General features: G+C 43.8%; 1 protein-coding gene and 1 long non-coding RNA gene across 15 annotated transcripts in view; both read left to right on the top strand.

Moving 5' to 3' along the window:
- LOC138566415 (uncharacterized) overlaps positions 1 to 5311 on the top strand; it is a 188369-nt gene extending 183058 nt beyond the window's left edge. Inside the window, exon 2 of the long non-coding RNA XR_011301933.1 lies at positions 4821 to 5311. This is a non-coding gene — a long non-coding RNA (uncharacterized lncRNA). The remainder of the gene's footprint in view (positions 1 to 4820) is intronic.
- The window catches only part of ERC2 (ELKS/RAB6-interacting/CAST family member 2), a 4434974-nt gene that overhangs the window by 317846 nt on the left and 4095664 nt on the right, over positions 1 to 21464 (top strand). The gene's annotated exons all lie outside the window — the stretch shown is intronic.

The raw sequence follows: 21464 nt of genomic DNA, 5'->3' as shown, positions 1-21464 counted from the left end.
TCCGGTTCTGGTTATCTCTCGTCCTTCTCTGAGGTTCTTCCTCTTGGTCGTGGATGCCCAGTATTTGTCTCCCCTCTTCGCAGGTAGTTATCCTCCTTTGTTTGTCGTCCCATGTGAAAAGGAGTCCAAAGGGGAATGTCCATTTATATCTTATTTGCCTTGACATTAGGTATCTTACAAGAGGGCCCATGTCTCTGCGCTTCTGTAATGTGATCTGTGCCAGGTCCTGATACAGCTGGACCTCCTCCCCGTTCATTCTAATGTGGTCCATTGACCTGGCTTTCCTCAGGATCTGTTCTTTTTGGGGATAAGAGGAGAGGGCTACCAAGACATCTCTGGGCCTTACGCCAGGTTCCCCCGCTCTTTTTGGGCCCACCCGGTGTACTATGTCTGTGGATACTTCTTCCTCTTCCTTTGCGCCCAGGATCTCCTTAAATACCTGTTGGGCGGCATTTTTCAGGTCTCTGTCCTCTATTGACTTGACTCCGCCATATTTATGATTCTTAGGTTCGACCTTCGTGAACGATTTTCAAGGTCCTCGCACTGAATTTCAAAATTGTGAGTCCGTCTCAGCAGTTGTTCCTGGAGCTCTGCGTATTGTTGCGTCTCTTCGTCAAGATTTTGGGTGATTTTCTCCAGGGTGTCCGTCCTCTCCCCCAAGCTCTTAATCTCCGAACCTAATTCTTGTAGGGCCTTCTTCATTTCATTTTTCATGGATTCAAATTGCGTCTCCGTTTTAGCCATGAACTGTGTTTGAAATTCTCCAAACCACATTTTCATGTCCTCTTTAGATGCCATTTCGGGGTCTGCTGTTCCTGTGGTTGCTTTCGAGGGGTGTCCTTCTTGGGCTTTTTTTTCCTTTTGGAGCTAGAGGGAGTAGTCTGTTCCGACCCCCACCGTTGTGGGAGGCTCTGATCCTGTTTCTTTTGGGGGTTTTGGAGGGTAGATTGCGCTGTCCTCCCCCTGGATTTTGACATATGTGCTGATGTTTATTCTCGAATTGTGGGCGCTTCGTTCAGTGACCTGCTCTCTTCAACTGAGAAGTGTTCTCGGTCCGGGTCGGATGCGCGAGTTTCCCGGATTCCGGGTACAGGCCCCCGCCACCCCTGGGCTATCCCTGGGCTGCCGCCTCTGTACCGTCGTTGATGGGATCTCCCCCAACTGTCTGCCACTGAGTCTTCTCCCCCAGGGTCGCGTACTTGTTATTTTGAGCGCAGGTGGGTGATCCCCCACACCCCCCCCAGCGTTCTCTTCTGGTCTTTCGTCCTCACCGCCACCGGCTCCAGCGTCAACCCGCAGTCCCCGCCGGGGCCGCCCTTCAGTCCGCTGTCCTCCGGCGGCTGTTATCGGGGGGGCGGGGCTGCTTCTGCTTCTCTTCCCCTAGCGGTTCCTATCCTCGCTGCCTCCCTCTGTCCGCCCAAGGCCGCGTAGGGGTTTGGGGGGGGAGTCGCGGTCCGTTCTCCGGGTCCCTCGGGCACTCCCGACTGCGAGGGCGATTCCCTCCTCGGCGGTCTTCTCTGGCGCGCGCGGGAGCTTCACGGCCCTCCCGGCAGTCCACCGCCCATATAACTCCGGCTCTAGGCGATGTTGTGAGAGTTTTCCGCTATGTTGATGGGCTCTTTGGCGGTGCGGCCTGGATGGGGGACGGAGCGATGCTCGGGCACGTCCTCCCTCCATCGCCGCCATCTTGGAATCGCTATTTTGGTTTTAACTATGATGACAAGGCTGCCACCTCTGGAGTTGGGCCTGTCGACTCTCAGTATTTTGTAATTATCAGGTATTGCTAACATGAGGGCTGGACCTGCTGCGTCATGAAGTCAGGATTCAGTAACCGCTAGGATGTCTAGGTCATCCATAGCGAGTATGTCTGCAATTTCAGTGTTATGTGCCATGAGAGATCTAGCGTTAATTAAGGCTCCAGAAATAATTGTCGGTTTGTTTTGCCCTTGGAGAGGTTTTTTATTGTTTAGGGTGGTTTGGTCTGAGTTGATTGTGAGGAGGGTAGGCGTTACTTCAAGTATGAGTATTTTGCATGGTTTCTAGGGAAGGTTTAGAGGGATTATAGTCTGTGGCACAGGTCTTATGCCTGAGATAGGGGTCTTGTGTCCTAGTTTTATTAGTCTCGGGTTTGTGGATCAGTCTTGCTCGGAGTCTCACATTTTTTCTCTTGCAAGGTGCAAGGTGTGAGATTGATGCAGGCCATTATTGTAAAGGCACAGAACAGTATGATCGTTAGTTGAGTCTTTACGGTGTGCATAGTTCTTTTTGAGTATAATGTTTATAATTACGGAGGGGATGTGTATGGCTAGTTCAGTGGTAACAAGTGGGATAGGGGCTTGATAAATATATTGGTACACCTGGACGTGATATACTTTAGGTTGGTAATAAATGAAGTAGTCGCCTATGGGTTGGTCCCTTGTGGAGAGTAATCAAGTATAGTTTGGTAGGCTTAGATGTGGTAGGATTATATGTGAGGGTGGTGAACTGTCAGTGCAGGTATATTCAAGGGAGGTGGGCTAATTCCACAGTTAGCATGATAACAGTTGGGGCAGATGGGTACATTGCACATTTAGCAAAGTCATGGGAAAAGGCAGGTAGGCTAGACGCTTATGTATGAAAGAACCAGAGGGGCGGAATATGCTAGTACAAGGTGGTCTAATACAAGTGGTAAAACACAATAATCAAGGTAGGCTAGTTCGCATTTCACAGATAAATAGGCAGAATGTGCAAATACCAGGTGGTCAAATACAAGTGGTAAAACACAATAATCAATGTAGGCTAGTTCGCATTCATAGATAAATGGCCAGAATGTGCAAATACCAGGTGGTCAAATGCCGGTGGCAAAATACAATGAGCAAGGAGCGTTTTCAAGGTAGGCTAGTTCGTGAGGCAGGTTCTATACAAAAAGCAGTGTGTTATTTCAGATCAACTCGAGGTATGTGAGAAAAACTTAGAATATAAAGGTTCTGTTTATTACAGGCGCACAGTGAGCCAAAGGCAGTAGCGCAAGAGCTGTGGCCTGGTAGACTGTGATAGTCGGTAGACTAGAGGCGCGCTTAGTGCGTCTAATGGCACTTGCGTGAAGGTCAGGTGCAACGTACTATGGAGGAATATGTCCTACAGTTGAGGATGGTGTGTTGAACTACATAGAGTGTGTTATTACGAGATACCTGCAGTCACTTTGGTAGAACAGGGGACTCTAGGCAAATTGGTATGCATTCAGTAACTGACTACGCAAACAGTAGCAGCATCTAATGGTGCATCTATAAGATCTACTCACATAATTAGCGATGTGGCCAGTCTTGCAAGACATAAAAATGTTCCAGTTGGTTCTTGGATTGTGTTAAGCCCAGTGTCAAATGTGGCGCTCCCGGTGCGGCCAGGGGCAAACAGGGTTTTCCAGCCTTAAGATGACCTTGGGATGGCCACCGGCTCTTCCGCCTGCCGGCGGATGTTTGTGTATAAATAGTACACAGACACGCGTTGCCTAGCAACGCTGAGGCATCTCAGCCTCGCTTTCATCCTGCATCGTGCCCGACATTTTAGAAATGCTGAATGTCGGCGCGTGCGGTCTGGTGTTTGTGTTTGCTAAAGTTCCTGGTCCGCTTTGCTTTTTAAAGAAGTAAGATTATTTTTAACAGCCATGATGTCATTGGCATAGCCCTATACGTCCTGCCAAGTTCAATCTTTCTGGAAAACACAACACACCACTACAAGGGAAACCACCAACCTTCTTCATTAATGGACAGCCTCGATACTAAAGAGCCCAGGTGCCATGTGAATATTCTAAAACGTTTTCAACCTACCCAAGGTCTGATATATTTGCCAATAACATTCTAAGACAAAAGACCTTTTTTCTTTCTTGTTTCTTCCATCTAATTATGGAAGTTAAGAGAAAAGAGTTTAAACGAACACTACTATGAATGAAAAACAAAAACTAAATTAAAAGAGACCATATTATTGTGCATCACTAAAATCTGATACAAGTTATTTGCGAAGTGAGCAATCCAAAAGGTATATTTCAATTATACGCACTTCCAATTATACTTTTACCTTGTTGCACTAAAATTGATACCTGCACACGCATCTCTGCTTCATTTTATTAAAATAGCACTGTCACTGTTTCTTTGTGAAGATCAGCAATCCCTTGGTTCCTGTAACTACTTATTGCATCCAGTGCATATTGTAATTCACTTCATTTGGCAACAATGCTTAGCACAATTTGAAAGAGCATCCATTTTAAGTATGCCCTAATGTTCTTTATGCCACACTAAACCATGGTTTTGTTGTATCCCCCTTTACATTTCTGTACATTACCATAGTTGATTTTGGTTTCATTCACTTTTGTTATTATTATGACATTTACCACTGTTTGACTTTGTTCTTATTATTTCCGTATTACTAATTACATGTTTGCCCTGTTTTTCAACACTCATTTTATCCATTCTTTGTTCATTATGATTATTAAATGTGCATTTATTACTAACACTGTATTGTGCTAAATATTTCTTATTACTATTTATGGTTTTCTTCAACAATAGACAGTCTTAATCGAGCCTTGAGAAAGCACTACTAGCACGAAACCCTGCCAAGTGTCAGCTCGCCTCTAACCAATACTACCCAATGATTGGGTTTTCGCTCATTCAATAAAAATGGATCAAAACATGTTTCACTGATTTATTTGCGTTGAAGACTAGACCTGTATAATTTTGTGTAAGTGCAGACTATTATTTTCTGATGGAGTTTCTATAGTTTTCTTTAACTATAATCATACCTAATAACCCGTCACTTAACCACCATTATTGTATTTTCCGCCACAGCATGGGTCTATTCTCCCTATTGAAGGCTGATGTGTATTCCAAGAATATGCGTGCAATGGACATTGTCTAGAACTGAAAGCCTTCTCAGCCACTGCACACAGAGCTAAAGAGAAAAAAGGTTGACCGCCCAGGCCGAAAGCCAGTTTGCCAGCACTATGAAGAAGAGTGGATAAGTGATGAATTACCTACCAGAATCAGCTATTGTCCTGCTTATATAGACTCTCAACAGTTCACTCCACCTCTTTGAATTTTGTGGTTTTCGATAGTGTTTACACCAGTTCCTGTGTGATTGTTTTAATTTCCTTATTGCTTCCAGCCTCTGTCTTAGAGGGGCTTTGTCATGTTTTTTAAATGTTCCAATTTCTTCTCGCATTAATGGTTTAATGTTGGCCACAATATGATCCAGACTATTTGGTGCCAGTCTTGGAGTTTTATTTCTATCCATTAGGGTGTCTCTACTATTAATAAATATAATTATGACATTGACAGAGTATCACAAGAAACATTTACTTGTGTGTACATAGAGAACATATAGTAAAGTTTAGCCTGTTAGTGAGAACGCTTATATTTCGACCTGTCCGCTTAATACTATTGCCGGCTGAGCTTACCTTTGTCTCCCCCAATATAGCTGGTGGTAGCACCACTATACTTGGAAGTTCCCATTTAATCACCAACTGATAGTTATTGATTTCTATTCTAGTGTAAACACAAAGTTGTTGAAACTTTAAATCCCCAAGTTGTAGAGAGGTCACAAAGTTCATTGTCCTTTAGGTAGTCAGCTTTACGGTTGAAGATGGTAGTTTGAGAACATTTGAATAGTGATCAAGGTGAGAGACTGGTTACTTAGCAGTGAATGTCCTTGTAATGATTATGATGCTGGTCACCTTAAAAACAGGCTTATAAGAAACCAGAGGAAAATTAAATGTTGAAGAGAGTGGAGGGGTAGGAGCAGTCACGGGGTACCAGCTCACTGAATGGTTGTGGTGGGAAAAAGTAAGCGGGAGGACAGGAGGGCGACATCAGCCCTGTGGATAGATGCCAGCTCAGATGGGATGGTAGATGGAAAGGCTAAAGGTCTTGAGAGGGTGTTGGGTGGAGTGGTGGTGAGAGTGAAGGGCAAGAGAGCGACCAAGAAGGGACAACAAGATGTTCCCTTTTTTTGAGATTTCTGATAAGAAATCTCCCGAAAATGGATGAACTGAGAATGAGGGTGATTAGGATCAGAGTTGAGGGGGGCAAACATTCTGAAGGGCCCTGGATATCTTGTAGGGATGAGAGCACAGAGGAGATGAGGGTAGAGGAATAGTTGGAATTGGCCGTGTCCAGAGCAGTAGTGAGAGTGAGGAACAGTTTTACAAGGAGTGATGCCTTGTAGGATGCAAGGAGAGTAGATTTTGTGGCAGTGACGCAGGATGTGTCCCAGGGTTGTCCCCAGCTGTTGGATGACTGGGTAGACCCATGGTTTGGGAGGTTGCATTCCCCCATTAGCACGACTTGGAATTTAGTAGCAAGAGATTCAAGGAGGACAAGATCACGGCAGAAGAGATTGAGGTTCCCGCCGAATGAAGGCAGTAGGTGACGACAATAATAAGAGGAGCTGATGTAGGAAGTTGAACAGTGATGCGCTGTAAGGTCAGAGAGGGTAGGGGAGATGGGCTGGCTTTGTTGATCATGAGACCCTCACCACTGCCTTTTATAGATATGAGGGGTGAGTGAGAAAAAGTAGCAGAGCCAGTGTGCAAGGCTGCAAGAGTGGCAGTTCGCATGGGGGATGGTAGGTGTGAGTTTGCTGGAGCAGGGGGAGGTGGAGGAAAGAAGGAGCACTTCTTGAGGGCCATGGGAAGGGTAGATGATGTTGGTGTCAGGGTTTTCAGGGTGACCAGAGCGTATTGTAGAAAGACTAGGTGGATTAGGATAGGGGAGAAGAGGGGAGCGGGGAGCATAAGTGACGGGCACAATCCAGAGAATTGTATAGCCTCCATAGGTGAAAGGAGTGGAACGGGTGGTTAGAATAAGAATAGTGATGGCAATAAGGATATTCAGGAACATAGTGTAGTATAAGGGCCATTCCCTGATAGGGAGACATAGACAGGCATCGAGGGGATGTGCTTACCTTTACCAAAGAGGAGTCGAGCAGCAAGAAGAAGGCGTGTGGACTTTCTCATTTCATGTCCTTCTCCCCCCATCCCATGTGTTATGCATATGTTCCTGCCATAGGAACTTGCTGTACCGAATAGCTAGTCTCTCTTTGGCCCTTGCCTGTGAATATCTTAGCTACGTGCCCTGTAGAGACTGACTAATGAGGGCTGTGATCTGTTATGTGACCCTCTTGGGAACTATGAGAATAGCCACGGCTGTATCTTACTTACTCAACTATGATCATGGTAGGCAAGATATTGGCAGGGCGAGGCAGCTGGCAACAGTGCTGTACTGGTGTGTTAGAGCCCTAGAGCTATGGAGGAAAAGGTTTATGAAAAAGTGAAGATTCCTGCATTGGTCATTGGTTAAACAAATTAAGTGATGAGCTTATTTTTTACTTTCATTTATCGATTCTCATCTCAGCGATATCCACCGTACTCTCTTTTCTCTTTTTTATTTATTTAATTAAATTTGTATTGTGCGCTTAAGCCCATGTTCCTCAATAAAAACAGACAATGGAGAGGCAGACAAGCAAAAACCAAGAACAACGTGTAAATTTCAAGGCACAAAATATAAATCGGTCTCTCAATCAGAGGGTTGCTTTTATGTAAACCATTTAGTGGATAAGAAACTTCAGTTTTCTGTCCACCCATCTACATATTCAAGTGTCTTGTGTGGTATTGTGGATATCACAGACAATTTCAGAGGCATGCAAATCAATAATCGCTCAGGGCAATCCACCTTGAAGTAAAAACATGGTCTGCAACATACAACCAGCATAAAATAAGTGTGCTGTTATCTTTAGATCCAAATGTGAACGTGGGATCATAATGACTTCAATTCACAATGTACGGTACTGGGAAATGGCCTATTCCATGAAACACTTGTGTATAGGCGCGCTTTAAATAAAATATATCATGTCATATCATATCATGATTGCTCTGGCACTGTAACTGCACACTTGAATACAGGGCTGAGAACAGCACAGTTCCGGGGTTGTGTTTGGAGAAGTGAGTATAAGCGTTAGTGGGATAGAGTGAAGAAGGGAGTGACACAGACAGCCCTCAGCACATTTAGTGACCTCTTTGAATGCAATCAGCCAGGCTACACAAACCAATAAAGGCTGTAACTACTTTCTCCTACAATGCAGACTATGACAGATGGAGCTATTGGACGGCAACACTCACGTTATTGGACGAATTTGATGCACCGACCCGTCCTGCTTAGAACGTTATTGAGCATAAAAGAAATGCACTCATGGTGATGCTGACAGAAAACCTATCACAATCGATATTTAAGAATACTGCGGCAAGGATTTAATGAGTTTTCTCTAAGACAATATAACCGGACTGGTTGTGCACCTGAGGCATAGCTCATTGCAAACTTGAATGATATTGTGGACATTGATTGGCTGAGATCAGAACTGCAAGATGCCTCTGTAGCATTCGGTAGTCAGAATTCAGACTATCCACTGGATATCCTAATTAACTGCTAACGTCGAATTAGCCCACTTTGCCACACAGCTCTCGAACCTCCCTCGGTCCCCTCAGCCCCCATTTGCAGCTGCCCCATCGGGTCTTCCATGTGTCCCCAGCCACTGGCCCCATTCTCTGCCTTGGTGTACACTCACTGTGAGCCACACCCCTTGCTGCCCAACCATAACCAGTGGCATAACAATAAAGAAGACTCATGGGGAATGGCCGGCAGTGGCCATGGTAGAATGACATTGCCACAGTATTTGTTTTATGAACCTCACTGCCTCCGTTCAGCACCCAACCCTGTAGCATTTTTGAACGAGGTCCCAGACAACACAGCCCGTTAAGCTTCTCAAGTCTTCCTTATGGACCCTCACTTTGATTGGACTCAGAAATGGGGCTTTAGGGTTCTTAAAAAACATTAGTACCCGGCAAGGGTCAATGAGCTTGTAAAATGCAAGCTCATTGGCTCTCGCCCGGACCTTAGCCTCCGCAGCGTCCGGAGTGCTTTCCGCGACTGCCCGCCATGTAAAGGTCACCCTTTCCATCATGGACATTTTTTGCATTGGTTTTAATGCCTGCCATGGAAAGGGAGAAGGGACTATGTGTAGTCCCTTCTCCACAATCCTACGCGGCCATTTCTTTAGCTTTTTATTTCTCGAGTCGAGAAACGGTTGCAGTGCCGTTTCTCGAGAAAAAATGCAATTAGTACCCGGTACGATGTGCCGGGGTACTAATGGAAATATAACCCTCAGAGGGGTGCCATTATCAGTTGGTTAATGCACCTGTGGCTTTGTTAAAGCCATCGCTTTGCTCAGGCTTCTAACTATGGGCCGGGGATATTACCCAACCGGTAATGCCCCCCCTCCTCGGGTCATATTGCCTAAGTATTGCCCAGGGATCCAGGCACGAAAGCTTAAAAAATTCTGGTTCAACCTTTACACATGCCCTGATCTTGAAAAAATTCTGAACATGCTACTAAGTCTACTGATGATGAGGAGCACAGAGCCCTAGGAAGCGCAGAAAGATAAAGTAATGATATATATTATGTGCTGGGAAGATCAAAGAATTTCATGAATGTGAAAGCTGTGGGGAAGGTCGAGGTGACTATCACATGGAGGATTACTAAATCAACATTAGCAGTAGGCCCAACAATTATTAACAAGAGAATAATAACAAATAGGGGTATTGATTGCACTCAATAAAACGGAGGCCCCTACAAATGCCTCTAATGGACGCAGTGAGGTCTCTTGTAGTACAAACAACTAAATTTCTTTTGATACTAATGAAAATAGAGAAGACATTCAATGAAAATAATGATTGATGGCTTGGTCAGAGGATGCTTTAAAAGTAAGGAACAGAAGGCAGTAGAAGGGTCAGAGGATGAAGATGTGATGGTAGAAAAGAAGAATGAAAGAGCTGTTCTGCTCAAAATAGAGGGTGAACCTGAACTAAAACAAAGTTTTAAAAATCAGTAAAGATTGCCCAATGCTGAATATAGGTCAAATGGCGAGGAGTCTGGTAATGGCTTTACAAGTAGTAGTATTAAATGGCAACCAGGTTTTTTCCACAGAGGAGTTTTCATTCTATTAGCATGAAGTATGAAATCACGACCCATATTGTGAATTTGCTGACAATATATTCAACGTCCTAAAACCAATGCAAAAAAAAGTAAACAATGTCCTAGGTAAGATGTTTGAAGTGCACATTAAGGATTTGCTGGGTAGCAGTGAACACGTTTGCCTATAACTGAACAAAATGATATGGTAGAGAACAATATATTAACCATGTAATAATAATTTAGCTAATACCACTGCAAGGACTCTAGGAGCCTTTGTGCACCACCTAACTATTACATAACTTAGCTTGTGGCCTCTATTTTAAACTAAAAGGTGTCAGCAGTGACAGAGGGAAAAAACTGCACCCTTGCAATATAGATGCAATGCAGAAAACAATGATAGAAAAAGACGCAGTCATCAATAGAATGTGCAATAAACTTAGCTTTTGTAATGTTACTATTCAAGCCTTAAATGCCAAAGTCTTTAAAATGTGTGACCTTCAGGGGAGACTGCAATTCTAAATATTGAAAATGGAAATGGGTATTTTATAAGCAAGAGAATCATTGGCAGTCATCACAAGGCAGTTATGTTAATAAAAATACTAATACATCGGTAAAAGTTTGAGAATATGAACTAAAGAAATAATAGTTACATTACTGGAGTTTCTGATAAAAATATTTAAAAAATGTGTCCAAAACCTGCTGTTGTCATCATTAGGCATTATACAAAATTAACACTACTTTCTTCACTTCAGATGGTATTCAAAAGTCCCACATGGATTCTCTATTGGGAAACCCATGCCAGGGACAAAGTAAGAAAAACAACTAATTAGTGTGTGCTCGAGAGTTGGGCCAGGAGAAGGGGTATCCTCGACAGGGGTCAGACTGGATTCCGCCATGGAATGTCGACAACTCTTAATGACCTGATTGTGAACACACTTTGGGATAGTGCATGGCACTTTGGGATAGTGCATGGCTGGCAGGGAATCCCCTGTTTATGTGGCCCTGGTGGATATCAGTAAGGCCTTCAATAATGTCAACAAAAAGCGCCTGTGGCAAAAGTTGAAGGCCTGGAGCATTCCGTCAGGTTTGCTGGCAATTCTTGTCTACTTACTCCGATCCAAGTTCGATTAAACAGTAGGGGCGAACTCTCTAGGCCAATTCCTACAGAGGGAGGAGTCTGATAAGGTTTCATCCTAGCACCTCTTCTCTTTATTCTATATCTGGCCGACATGAAGGATACATGAGATAATCATGCACTACCAAGTCAAAAAATTGGTGGTCAGAGAACAAGCTGGATCACTTATGTGGATGACGTGCTCTTCATTGATTTTACCCCTAGGGGATTACTGCAATTGTTGGGTGCCATGAGCAAATACGCATCTGCTAACGATCTGATAGTCAATCCGGAGAAGACCACCATTATGAGATTCTGCAATGGGAAAAATAAATCTGTCCCTTATAACTGGTTTATGCAGGCTAAAACCATCTCACCTGTTACAGAGTCCATATATCTAGGCTTCCAGTTAGCAGCTCATCCCAATGTGGGCAAGGTGGAAGATAGGCTAAAAGTTAAAATAGATGAATTAGCTGCCCAAACTAAAAATCAGAAAGTTAACTATTGACACTTCTCTGTGATCACCTTAATAACATTTTATAAGGGGAAAGTAATCCCTACTCTGCTAAATTGGATGGATATTGAATCCCAGGCATGGAATTTGAACTGGGAGTGCCTAGAAGGCAGGCTATGGAAAAAGGCCTTGTGCCTTCCCATGTCTATCCCCATGGTAGCACTACAGTACGAACTGGGTTTACTGTCTCTGAAGGCAGGCTTGGATTGGATACTCCTCCAACTATACTGACTCAGTAAGTCTCCTAGAAAAGACTCTCTCTATGAGGACATTTCCAAGGAAGATATGAAACAATTAAACTCGTTTACGAAAGGTTTAACAAACAGTATAATGACCACTCTATCAGACATCGGCAGAACAGTCATGGACTTAGTTGAGAGGCCAAGTAATGTGAAACTGGCTCTTAACGAGTTCGACTGGATAAGAACAGTTGATCGAATGCGCTTACTATCATTGCACGGGAGTTTATCGTATGTGAATAAACCTAGGGGGGCCCTGTCCGGCTATCTGTCCAGATTCCTGGATGGAAGAAGTCGAGATATCATGCTGGGATTTAGGCTAAATGTGCTCCCCACTGGAGATATTATATCTAGGAGGGTAAGACAGAGGGCAGGCAGGGATGTGTGCTCTCTTTATTATCTAGAGTTGCGCCAGACACTGTATCATGTTCTGATCAAATGTAAAGGTACAAGCGAGAAAATTATACAGACATTGCAGTGCTTTGTGAACGACCCAAGTTGGTTACAGTCCATGGACTTTTGGGATTGGCTGTCCTCAGGGCATGAAACATTCTTGACAATGGAACTGATTAAACTGTTAAAAATGTTGGAACTATATAAAGAATATACCTGAGGTCTGGGGGGAAGGGGCATATTTTATTTGTAAATATTGTACTGATGAATATGGAACTGTTTTGTAAAATGTGAAAAGTCACATGTTTGGCTGTGACACATATCAAATAAAAATGAAAAAAGACTAATTAATATAGGACAGTTTAATATAAAGAAATATTTTGAAATTGAAAGAGGTTCATGGTGAAATTGAAAGAGGTTCATGGATGAATGAATGTTTCGGGCTTTGTGTTTCATCAAACTGGGTATCAGCCTAACCACAGCTGGACAACAATGGAAATTGAAGAACTTAATTGATACATGTACAAGCACAAATGGTTTCCCTTCTGCAATATCCAGCAACCTTTACATTTCTTTCCAAAGAGAGTTGAATGTAAGGTTTTACTCTCTGCCAAAGAATCAGAAACAACCTTTCAGATGTTCAAAAATGTAAACAAGAGAATGCAGGGACACACATTTTGAACTAAATAAGGCTTAAGATGTAAGTTATGACTTAGAGGCGGGATATTTATGTTGAACATGAATCCTTCCTGAGTCAGATGCCAAATGATACGGGGATGTCACTTGGGAAGTTGGTGCAAAATCCGTGGAATGGAAGTAAGAAAATAGATATGAAGGAATGAAACTTAGAACTTGGTATGGAGAAGACCAGACAAACAAGGAAAAAGGGAATATTGCAAGGATAGGAAACATAGTTGTTGCTGTACATACAAAAAAGGAAAATAAAATAGTATACTGTAAATCAAAAATCCAGGAGAAAATAAAATGAAACCTATTGTGTGACTGATAATGGCCCGATCTCTAGACATCAATATTCAATATTCAGCATTTATGGAAGAACTCTAACATTCTAGATTAGATATTATGATTGAAGAGGATTACATATGAATGCATTTGACTGAGCACAGAACGGAGAGGAAGCAACAAAGACAAATTGCCTATAGTGTGCCAAGTGTTTAAGTTGATACCTGAGTAAGGTGATTGTATTTCAGCTCATGTTAAGTATTAGTCTTGCGGAGTTTGAAAGCTACTGTGCTAGCTGAAGAGTTATTTTTTAAGAAAAGAATATCATGAAAAAGTGTACAATTACAGAATACTGTTTTTATAACTATGATGATGTCCCTATATACCGAATCGAACCTACCATGAAGAGAGGGACACAGATTCTAGAACAGAATCTTAATTTCCCACTGCACCCTAGTATCGGAACATCCAAAAGGGCCCCCCATGATTGATATCTATCTAAAACCTGCCAGATGACACAAACACTGATACAAAACTGAATGTCGGCGGAAATCTGTTAAGAAATCATAACCATCAAGGAATATTTCTTCTATTCTTATTGCTACCAGAAATAGATTCAAATTCAGAACATGAAATGGCGATTGACTTAATTAACCAAAAGTAAAAGTACTCCCTGGTAAATTCTTATCATTTGGAGATTGTGTTAAGAATAAAGAGTAACCTTTTCAGTGCAGCGTTCTCTTACAGTTAAGTATGTTAATTTGGGGAAAGTAACAATTCTTTAAAGTCCTGAAAAATGTCCTCACACAATGGCAGGAAAGTGCTAAAATATTGTACTTATTTATGGTCATTTGGTATGGACAAATTTGAGATAATCATCAATTCCTTTACCTGTTCAGTGAGAATACTGAGTGTGAAAGTAAGCAATTTCTTTGACGGTATTAGCTTTTACTGATTTGCTGAAATCGTTAGAATGAACTAATGTTTGAAAATTCCAGATCAAATCCTTACTTCTCTGTGAAGAAGTGAAAAACTGGAATGATAACATTTGGTGAGATTATTAATAAGTATGCCATGACCCAATACAAGTTATTTCGATTTGGTAAGCTTCTAAGTAAATGCAGGAAAGCGTACAGGGTTGATGGGTAAAATCAAAAATTGAATAACGATTTACAGGATTCCATAGAGGATTAATAATTAAACATATGTGCACTCAGTGAAGGTACGCTTTGTTTGTAGACAGGAAGCCTGACATAGCAGCCCTGAGAGAAGTGAGGACCAATACGCAGTGTTAGGGCAGCCAATGTTGGCTTTGCCCCCCGCCAGGGATGCTAAAGCTTTCAACACCATTGAGGTACTATAAAATGGGTAATCAGATGTAAAACTGACACACCTGAGTATGCTTGATGTGCTTTTATGTTGATGCAGGTGTGCATAGCAAACATCCCACTGTAGTTGTCTAGTGCACCAACAGCACAGAAAACCCAGTAATATGCCCATCCATTGCATACACCAACCCCATGGCATGTCAAGAGCATCTGCATCAAGAGAAATCTGTAGGCTTCTTGGGCACAAGTTGAGCGGCAGAGAGGTAAATATCCTTTTGAACAATAAGTTCTGTATGTGTTATGTTTAAACCACGATTTGTCCCAAGTATGCACAGGGAAGAAACATAAGACCACTTTCCTGGGCTTGAGGAAAGGGAGAGACTGGTGTCGGGAGTCGGCCTGGTTTTCCTGGGAGCTCTGTGTAGCCTCTTGACGTAAAAGGAATCCCCCTGACAACCCCCCGATGGGCCGGGTCTCGGCTTGACCGTCGGGAAGCTCCCAGGGAAACCCTTGTGAGGAATAAAACCCTTGGAAGAGCTGCTAGTGTACGTTGTCTTCCTGAGTTGACCAGGCGTGGAAGGCTGGTCTGTCTATATTTCTGGCAGGTTTAAAGAATCGGCTCCGGGACTGAACTGTCGATAAGTAGAGAAGAAAATATATAAAGTTAATCCTAGTAGCCTGCCCGAATAGGAAGGAATCCTAAGCTAGGACTCTGGGATCTTACCATACGTGAGCATAAAGAATGCGACTTGGTAAGTAATGTCCCTTAGGATGAGCAGAATAGAAAAGCACTGAGGAAACAGAAAAAGACAGAGAGAACCAGTTGTAGAGAAATGAGATCCTAATCAATGGTGGGAGTAATTCCACTAGGAAAACCTACCCTTCTACTTTAAAGCCTTTTTGAGCCAGCCTTGGAGGATAAGGTGGGTTTGCCTGAAGTGTTCCAGAGAAGGGACCTAGCTGTAAGAAAAGAGTCTCTGTGAAGGCGGGTTTCTAATAACTACGAGGCTGCCGTGAAGAATATGAAGTAGACAGATATTTTACCTAAAGGTTCCCTGCAAGAAAGCGCAAACTGTGCTTTCAATGGGCAGGGTTTACCCCCACACTGGCCGTGAGTGAGTCCTGTCCTTTAGCTGAAAGAGACCCAGCTGATTCCTAAGTATACAAGAGAGGAGACAGGAAGATGAAGTGAAAGCACAAGTAAGGCACAATTAAGGTAGAGGAAAATTTGCAGTCCTAACGAACGAACTTACGAAGCGTCTGCTGGCTCCTACGAGAGTAGCAACGCGTCTTCCCTCTGCCGTTGCCGGGCAATAAGTGAGAGAACAGGAAGTGATCAGAGAGGCTTGCAGAGCATCCTGGGAATGAACAACTATACTGCGCATTACGATATTGTTTGGTGCCGAAGCGGCGACCATGTTGGAATTAGGCCGGGATGGGAAATCCATATTGATGACCATCACAATATGCCCCCTTTTAGGTTTGTTCCCTCCCGGTTTGGCCGGGTGTTTCAGATGGAAATCTTTCACCCGTCGAGGTGCATGAATTGCAGTTTCAGGTTCCAGGTGCAATCAGCAGGGGAATACCAATCAACTAAATACTATAAACGACCCCAGTGATACCGGGAGTCATAGACTCCCTTGACTTCGTATTCTGGTCCTGAGGCATACAGTTCCGGTGGAGGATGAACTGAGACCACCGGGTGAAATGTACTTCGATTATCAGGTTTTAGTTGCGATACGTGGAACACAGGATGGATACTTGACCAGGAGTTAAGAAGCCGAAGTCTGAAGGCTGCTGTACCAACTGTCGAAATGACCTGGAAAGGACCAAAGAATCTAGGGGAGAGTTTTGATGGCACTAAATGTTGTGGAAGGAACCAAGAGGACAGCCATACCCAGTCCCCTGCTTTGATCACTGGTGCTGGAGTTCTATGGCAATCAGCAAAATGCTTCCTTTTTACTTGTGAGCATTGTAGTGCAGCCAATGCTGAGCGATGACCCTGACGTATCTGATCCATTAAATAGTCCACATCCGGAAATTTGGTTTCAGATCTTTTCATTGTGGGAAAGGATGTAAGATTGAACCCATAAGTACAGTGAAAAGGAGTTGTGTGAATGGCAGAATGATAAGAGTTATTGTACGCGAATTCGGCCATGGGTAGCAATTCTTTCCAGTTATCCTGGACTGCTGATACGTAACTCCAGAGGTAGCCTTCCAATGTTTGATTAAGCCTTTTGGTCTGGCCTTTTTTTATTGAGGGTGATAACCCGAACTGAGAGCCCGAGATATCCCAAGGTATGTGCAGACAAGTTTCCAATATCGCGAAGTATATTGTGACCACCCGGTCAGAGATAATTGTTTCGGGTAAGCCATGTAGGGTGAAGATGTTATTGCTAAAGATGCGAGCCATTTGTGCAGCCGATGGTATACCAACCAGAGGGATGAAGTGAGCCATCTTGGATAGCGTGTCAATAGTAACCATTATGGTGGAACAGCTCCCTGATGGCGGAAGATCCACTATAAAGTCAGTTGATATTATCTGTCATGGGCGAGAAGGTAATGGCATCTTTACCAATTCCCTGAGGGGTGCTTGTCGAGGTACTTTGGTCTGTAAACAGACAGGACATGATCTGACGTATTCCTTAATATCCTTCGGTACTGTAGCCCACCAAAAGACACGTGAGATCAATTCGAGAGTAGAAAGAAACCCACAGTGTCCAGCTGTCTTTGAGGTGTGACACATGTCTAGAACTTCTTTTTGTTGGGATCGAGTGGGGATGAATGCTCTACTTCCATGAAAGTAGCAATCATCTTCCTTGATCAATGCCATCTTATCTGCACGTGAAAGTTGATTCTTTATAGTGTATTTGGATTGTGTATTAAGTCGTGTCAAAAAATCTGGTGCTGTGTATAGTCCCAAAGCCATCTGAGGTAAGATGGGTTCTGACTTGAAGAGTTCATTAGGGAGGTGTTCCTTGCGAGAAAGAGCATCTGCTTTCGAATGATCCCTTCCGGGAATAAATGAGAATGTTATCCTGTATGGTGAAAAGAAATGAGCCCAGCGAGCTTGGCGGCTGTTACAGGTCTGTGCATATTGTAGAATTCTGAGATTGTGGTGATCTGTCCGGACTTCTACTGGATGTTTAGCTCCTAGGAGTAAATGACGCCATTCTTCAAAGGCTCACTTGATGGCTAGGAGCTCCTTTTCTAGAACAGTATAGTTAAGCTCAGCTGGTGCAAGTGTCTTGGATAGATAGGCTATTGGGCGTTCTTGGTTTGAGTTGTCCTGTTGGAGTAGAACTACCCCTAGAGCATATTGTGAGGCATTGGTTTCAACAATGAATCTGCGGGTTTGGTCTGGAGTTAACATAATGGGAGCTGAGGTAAACAACTCTTTGAGTCTGTTGAACGCTTGATCTGTGATCGGAGACCATGTACACTTAATTCCCTTTTTAAGTAGATTCGTCAAAGGCTGTGTAAGTCTAGAGAATTCGGTACAACAAAACGCTGGATATCTTTGCCTGAAGTGGGAGTGGGCCAATTCTGGACTGCGGACACCTTTTCCAGATCCATTGCTATTCCCTTGGCCGAGAGAACATACCCTAAGTAGGTAACCTGAGTTTGGTCAAAGGAACATTTTTCTAACTTACAAATGATTTTGTTGAAGCCGTTGTAATACCTCCTCCACATGTTTTAGATGTTCTTCGATATTGAAAGAAAAGATCAGGATGTCGTCTAAATAAACAACCATATTGTGAAGCAGCAGATCGGCAAAGATATGGTTTATAAACCTTTGGAAAATTGCCGGGGCGTTAGATGATCCAAAAGGCATCACTCTATATTGGAAATGCCCAAACAGGGTTCTAAATGCCGTTTTCCACTCGTCACCAGGCTTTATTCGGATCAGATGGTAAGCTCCTTTTAGGTCCAACTTGGTATATATGTTGGCCCCTTTGACGGCTTCCAGAATGTCGGGTATTAATGGCATTGGGTATTTGTCCGGGACTGTGATTTTGTTCAGACCACGGAAGCCAATGCATGGACAAAGTTCAGCCGTGTTTCTCTTGGAGACAAAGAATAGAGAAGCAGCTGCAGGTGAAGTGGGTTTAGTGATTAGGACGTGCTTTAAGTTGGTTCTAAGATATTCACGGAGGACCTCCTTTTCGTTGTCTGACAAAATATACATTCGTAAATAACAAGAGGGGTCCTTGGAGACTCTCTGCCAGACATGAGTCCTGGTTACAAGAGCCTTACCCAGAGTCTTTAGCTCACTATCTTTCACAGAGGAGAAATATCCTAAACATATCAGTCTTTGTCCTGCCCTGGGGCAGTCCAGCACCGAAATGCTAGGCAATTCCCCTCTGAACAAGAGTACCAACAGCAACCCCAGACACGTGTTTCGGTCTGGTTGAACCTCATCAGTAGGGTGTATCTGTGCCTCTCTAAAAATAGTGAGCAAGGGGTCCACGTCTGGTTTCCCCTAGTAACTGAGGGTGAGACCCAAAGTTACTTGAAATATGCAAATAACCCCTTGCTCACTATTCTTAGAGAGGCACAGATCCACCCTACTGATGAGGTCCAACCCGACCGAAACACGTGTCTGGGGTTTCTGTTGGTACTCTTGTTCAGAGGAGAATTGCCTAGCATTTTGGTGCTGGACTGCCCCAGGGCAGGACAAAGACTGATATGTTTGGGATATTTCTTCTCTGTGAAGGATAGTGAGCTAAAGACTCTGGGTAAGTCTCTGGTAACCAGGACTCATGTCTGGCAGAGGGACTCCCAGGACCCCCCTTGTTAATTAAAATATACATTTGTCCAAACGGCAAAGGTTGATCCGGAACTAATTCAATAGAACAATCATCCCTCCGGTGGGGGGGCAATTGGGTGTATTCAGAGATTGAAAACACTTCCTGGTATTTATGATAGGTTTCGGGGAGACCAGTAACATGATTTAGAGAAGTTATCCCCCGATTATTCATTGGAGCTGGGGCAGAGTCTACCATCACCGTCTGTTGATCTTTAACACAATGTGTAACACAGTATTCAGATCCCAGAAAGAAGGATCCCGCTGTTCAATTAATGTAAGGATTGTGTTTCTTTAACCAAGGTAAACCTAAAATAACCGGATGATGGGCTGCCTGAATAATGTCCAACGTGATAATCTCCTGATGAGAAGAGATGGCCATTAGGATTGGACTGGTTTGGTCCTTGATGGGTCTGGAAACCAAGGGACTTCTGTCCACACTTTCCACTGGAATGGATACCAATTTAGTGGATCGGCGAATACCATGTGAGGCGGCCCATTGGTCATCAATGAAATTACCGGCAGCTCCGCTATCCACTAGTGCTGTTACATTCTGCAGTAATCGGTTCCCAATGGAGAAGGAAACGATGAGTACTAACATGTGAGTGTTAGTCTGACTAGTGCAGAAAGATGAGTATGATGTTTGTGAGGAACCCTGTTCAGGCATTGGTTCCCGTACCGTGGTTCCCCTTAGGCCGGGCGCTGGCGTTTCCGGAACGGCGAGGTGGTGTAATCGGGCAATCCTGAACCGTGTGAGTATTGGCACCACAGTACATACACAAACCCAAGGTTCTCCTACGGTTCCATTCCTCAGGGGTTAAGGGACCTCGGGCTGTTGCACCTAATTGCATTGGTTCATCAGTGGTCTGTGGACGGGATGAAGAAGGTGCGAATGATGTTCTTGGTGTCCTTCCTCTTCTTCTCTCTATTGACCTTTCTTTCATACGGTAATCTATTTGCATTACCAGTGCAATTAATTCAGTCAGTGTTGTGGGACGTGGTACCCGGGATACCTCGTCTTTGAGGTCTTCCGACAGTCCCCTTCTGAATAAGGTGACTTGAGCATCGTCCGACCAAGTGGTCTCACTTGCCATCTGTTTGAATTTTGTAATGTAGGTTAGTATGTCTAAACTTCCTTGCCTGAGGTCTAGTAGATGTTCCTGTGAGGCCACTCGGATCTCCTGTCGGCCAAACATGGTGCGGATACTATTGCAAAAGGCTGTGTGAGAGTCTAAAATAGGGTTATTGTTGGTGATTAATGGAGTGGCCCAAGCCAGTGCTTGCCCAGTCATTTGTGACACCATATATCCCACACGATCTCTATCGGTATGGAAATATGCTAGTTTAAATGTAAATTGCACAGCACAGGAATCCAAAAATTCCTTGACTTTATGTGGGTTGCCATCGAACTGGCCACCAGGTAAAGGGCCTGGAGGTACATCAGAGCAGTGTGGAATACGAGGGGCTGCAGCCTGCTGCGCAGTCTGTTGTTGAAGCTGTTTTAAGGAGGCATTCTCCTGTTTCAGCTGTTGTACCTAGGGGGTTAGGGACTGAAAAGCAGCAATCAGCTGCTGGATTTGCTGTTGCTGCTGCTCCATGATTTGTGGTTATTTTATGTCTCCGCCCCAGAACACTTAAGACAAGAAATAGAAACTGGCGTTTCTATCTGTTATGTTTAAACCACAATTTGTCCCAAGTATGCACAGGGAAGAAACATAAGACCACTTACCTGGGCTTGAGGAATGGGAGAAACTGGTGTCGCGAGTCTGCCTGGTGTTTCTGGGAGCTCCGTGTAGCCTCTTGACGTAATAGGAATCCTCCTGAGAACCCTCCGATGGGCCGGCTCTAGGCTTGACCGTCAGGAAGCTCCCAGAGATCCCTTGTGGGGAATAAAAGCCTTGGAAGAGCTGCTAGTGTACGTTGTCTTCCTGAGTTGACCAGGCGTGGAAGGCTGGTCTGTCTATATTTCTGGCAGGTTTAAAGAATCGGCCCCGGGACCGAACTGTCGATACGTAGAGAAGAGAATATATAAAGTTAATCCTAGTAGCCAGCCCAAATAGGAAGGAATCCTAAGCTAGGACTCTGGGATCTTACCATACGTGAGCATAAAG

This window comes from Ambystoma mexicanum, chromosome 2p, assembly GCF_040938575.1.
Source record: "Ambystoma mexicanum isolate Mex_15411 chromosome 2p, UKY_AmexF1_1, whole genome shotgun sequence".
Taxonomy (NCBI): domain Eukaryota; kingdom Metazoa; phylum Chordata; class Amphibia; order Caudata; family Ambystomatidae; genus Ambystoma; species Ambystoma mexicanum.
Note: the sequence above shows the minus strand (reverse complement) of the source record. Positions and strands in the feature narration are given on the sequence as shown.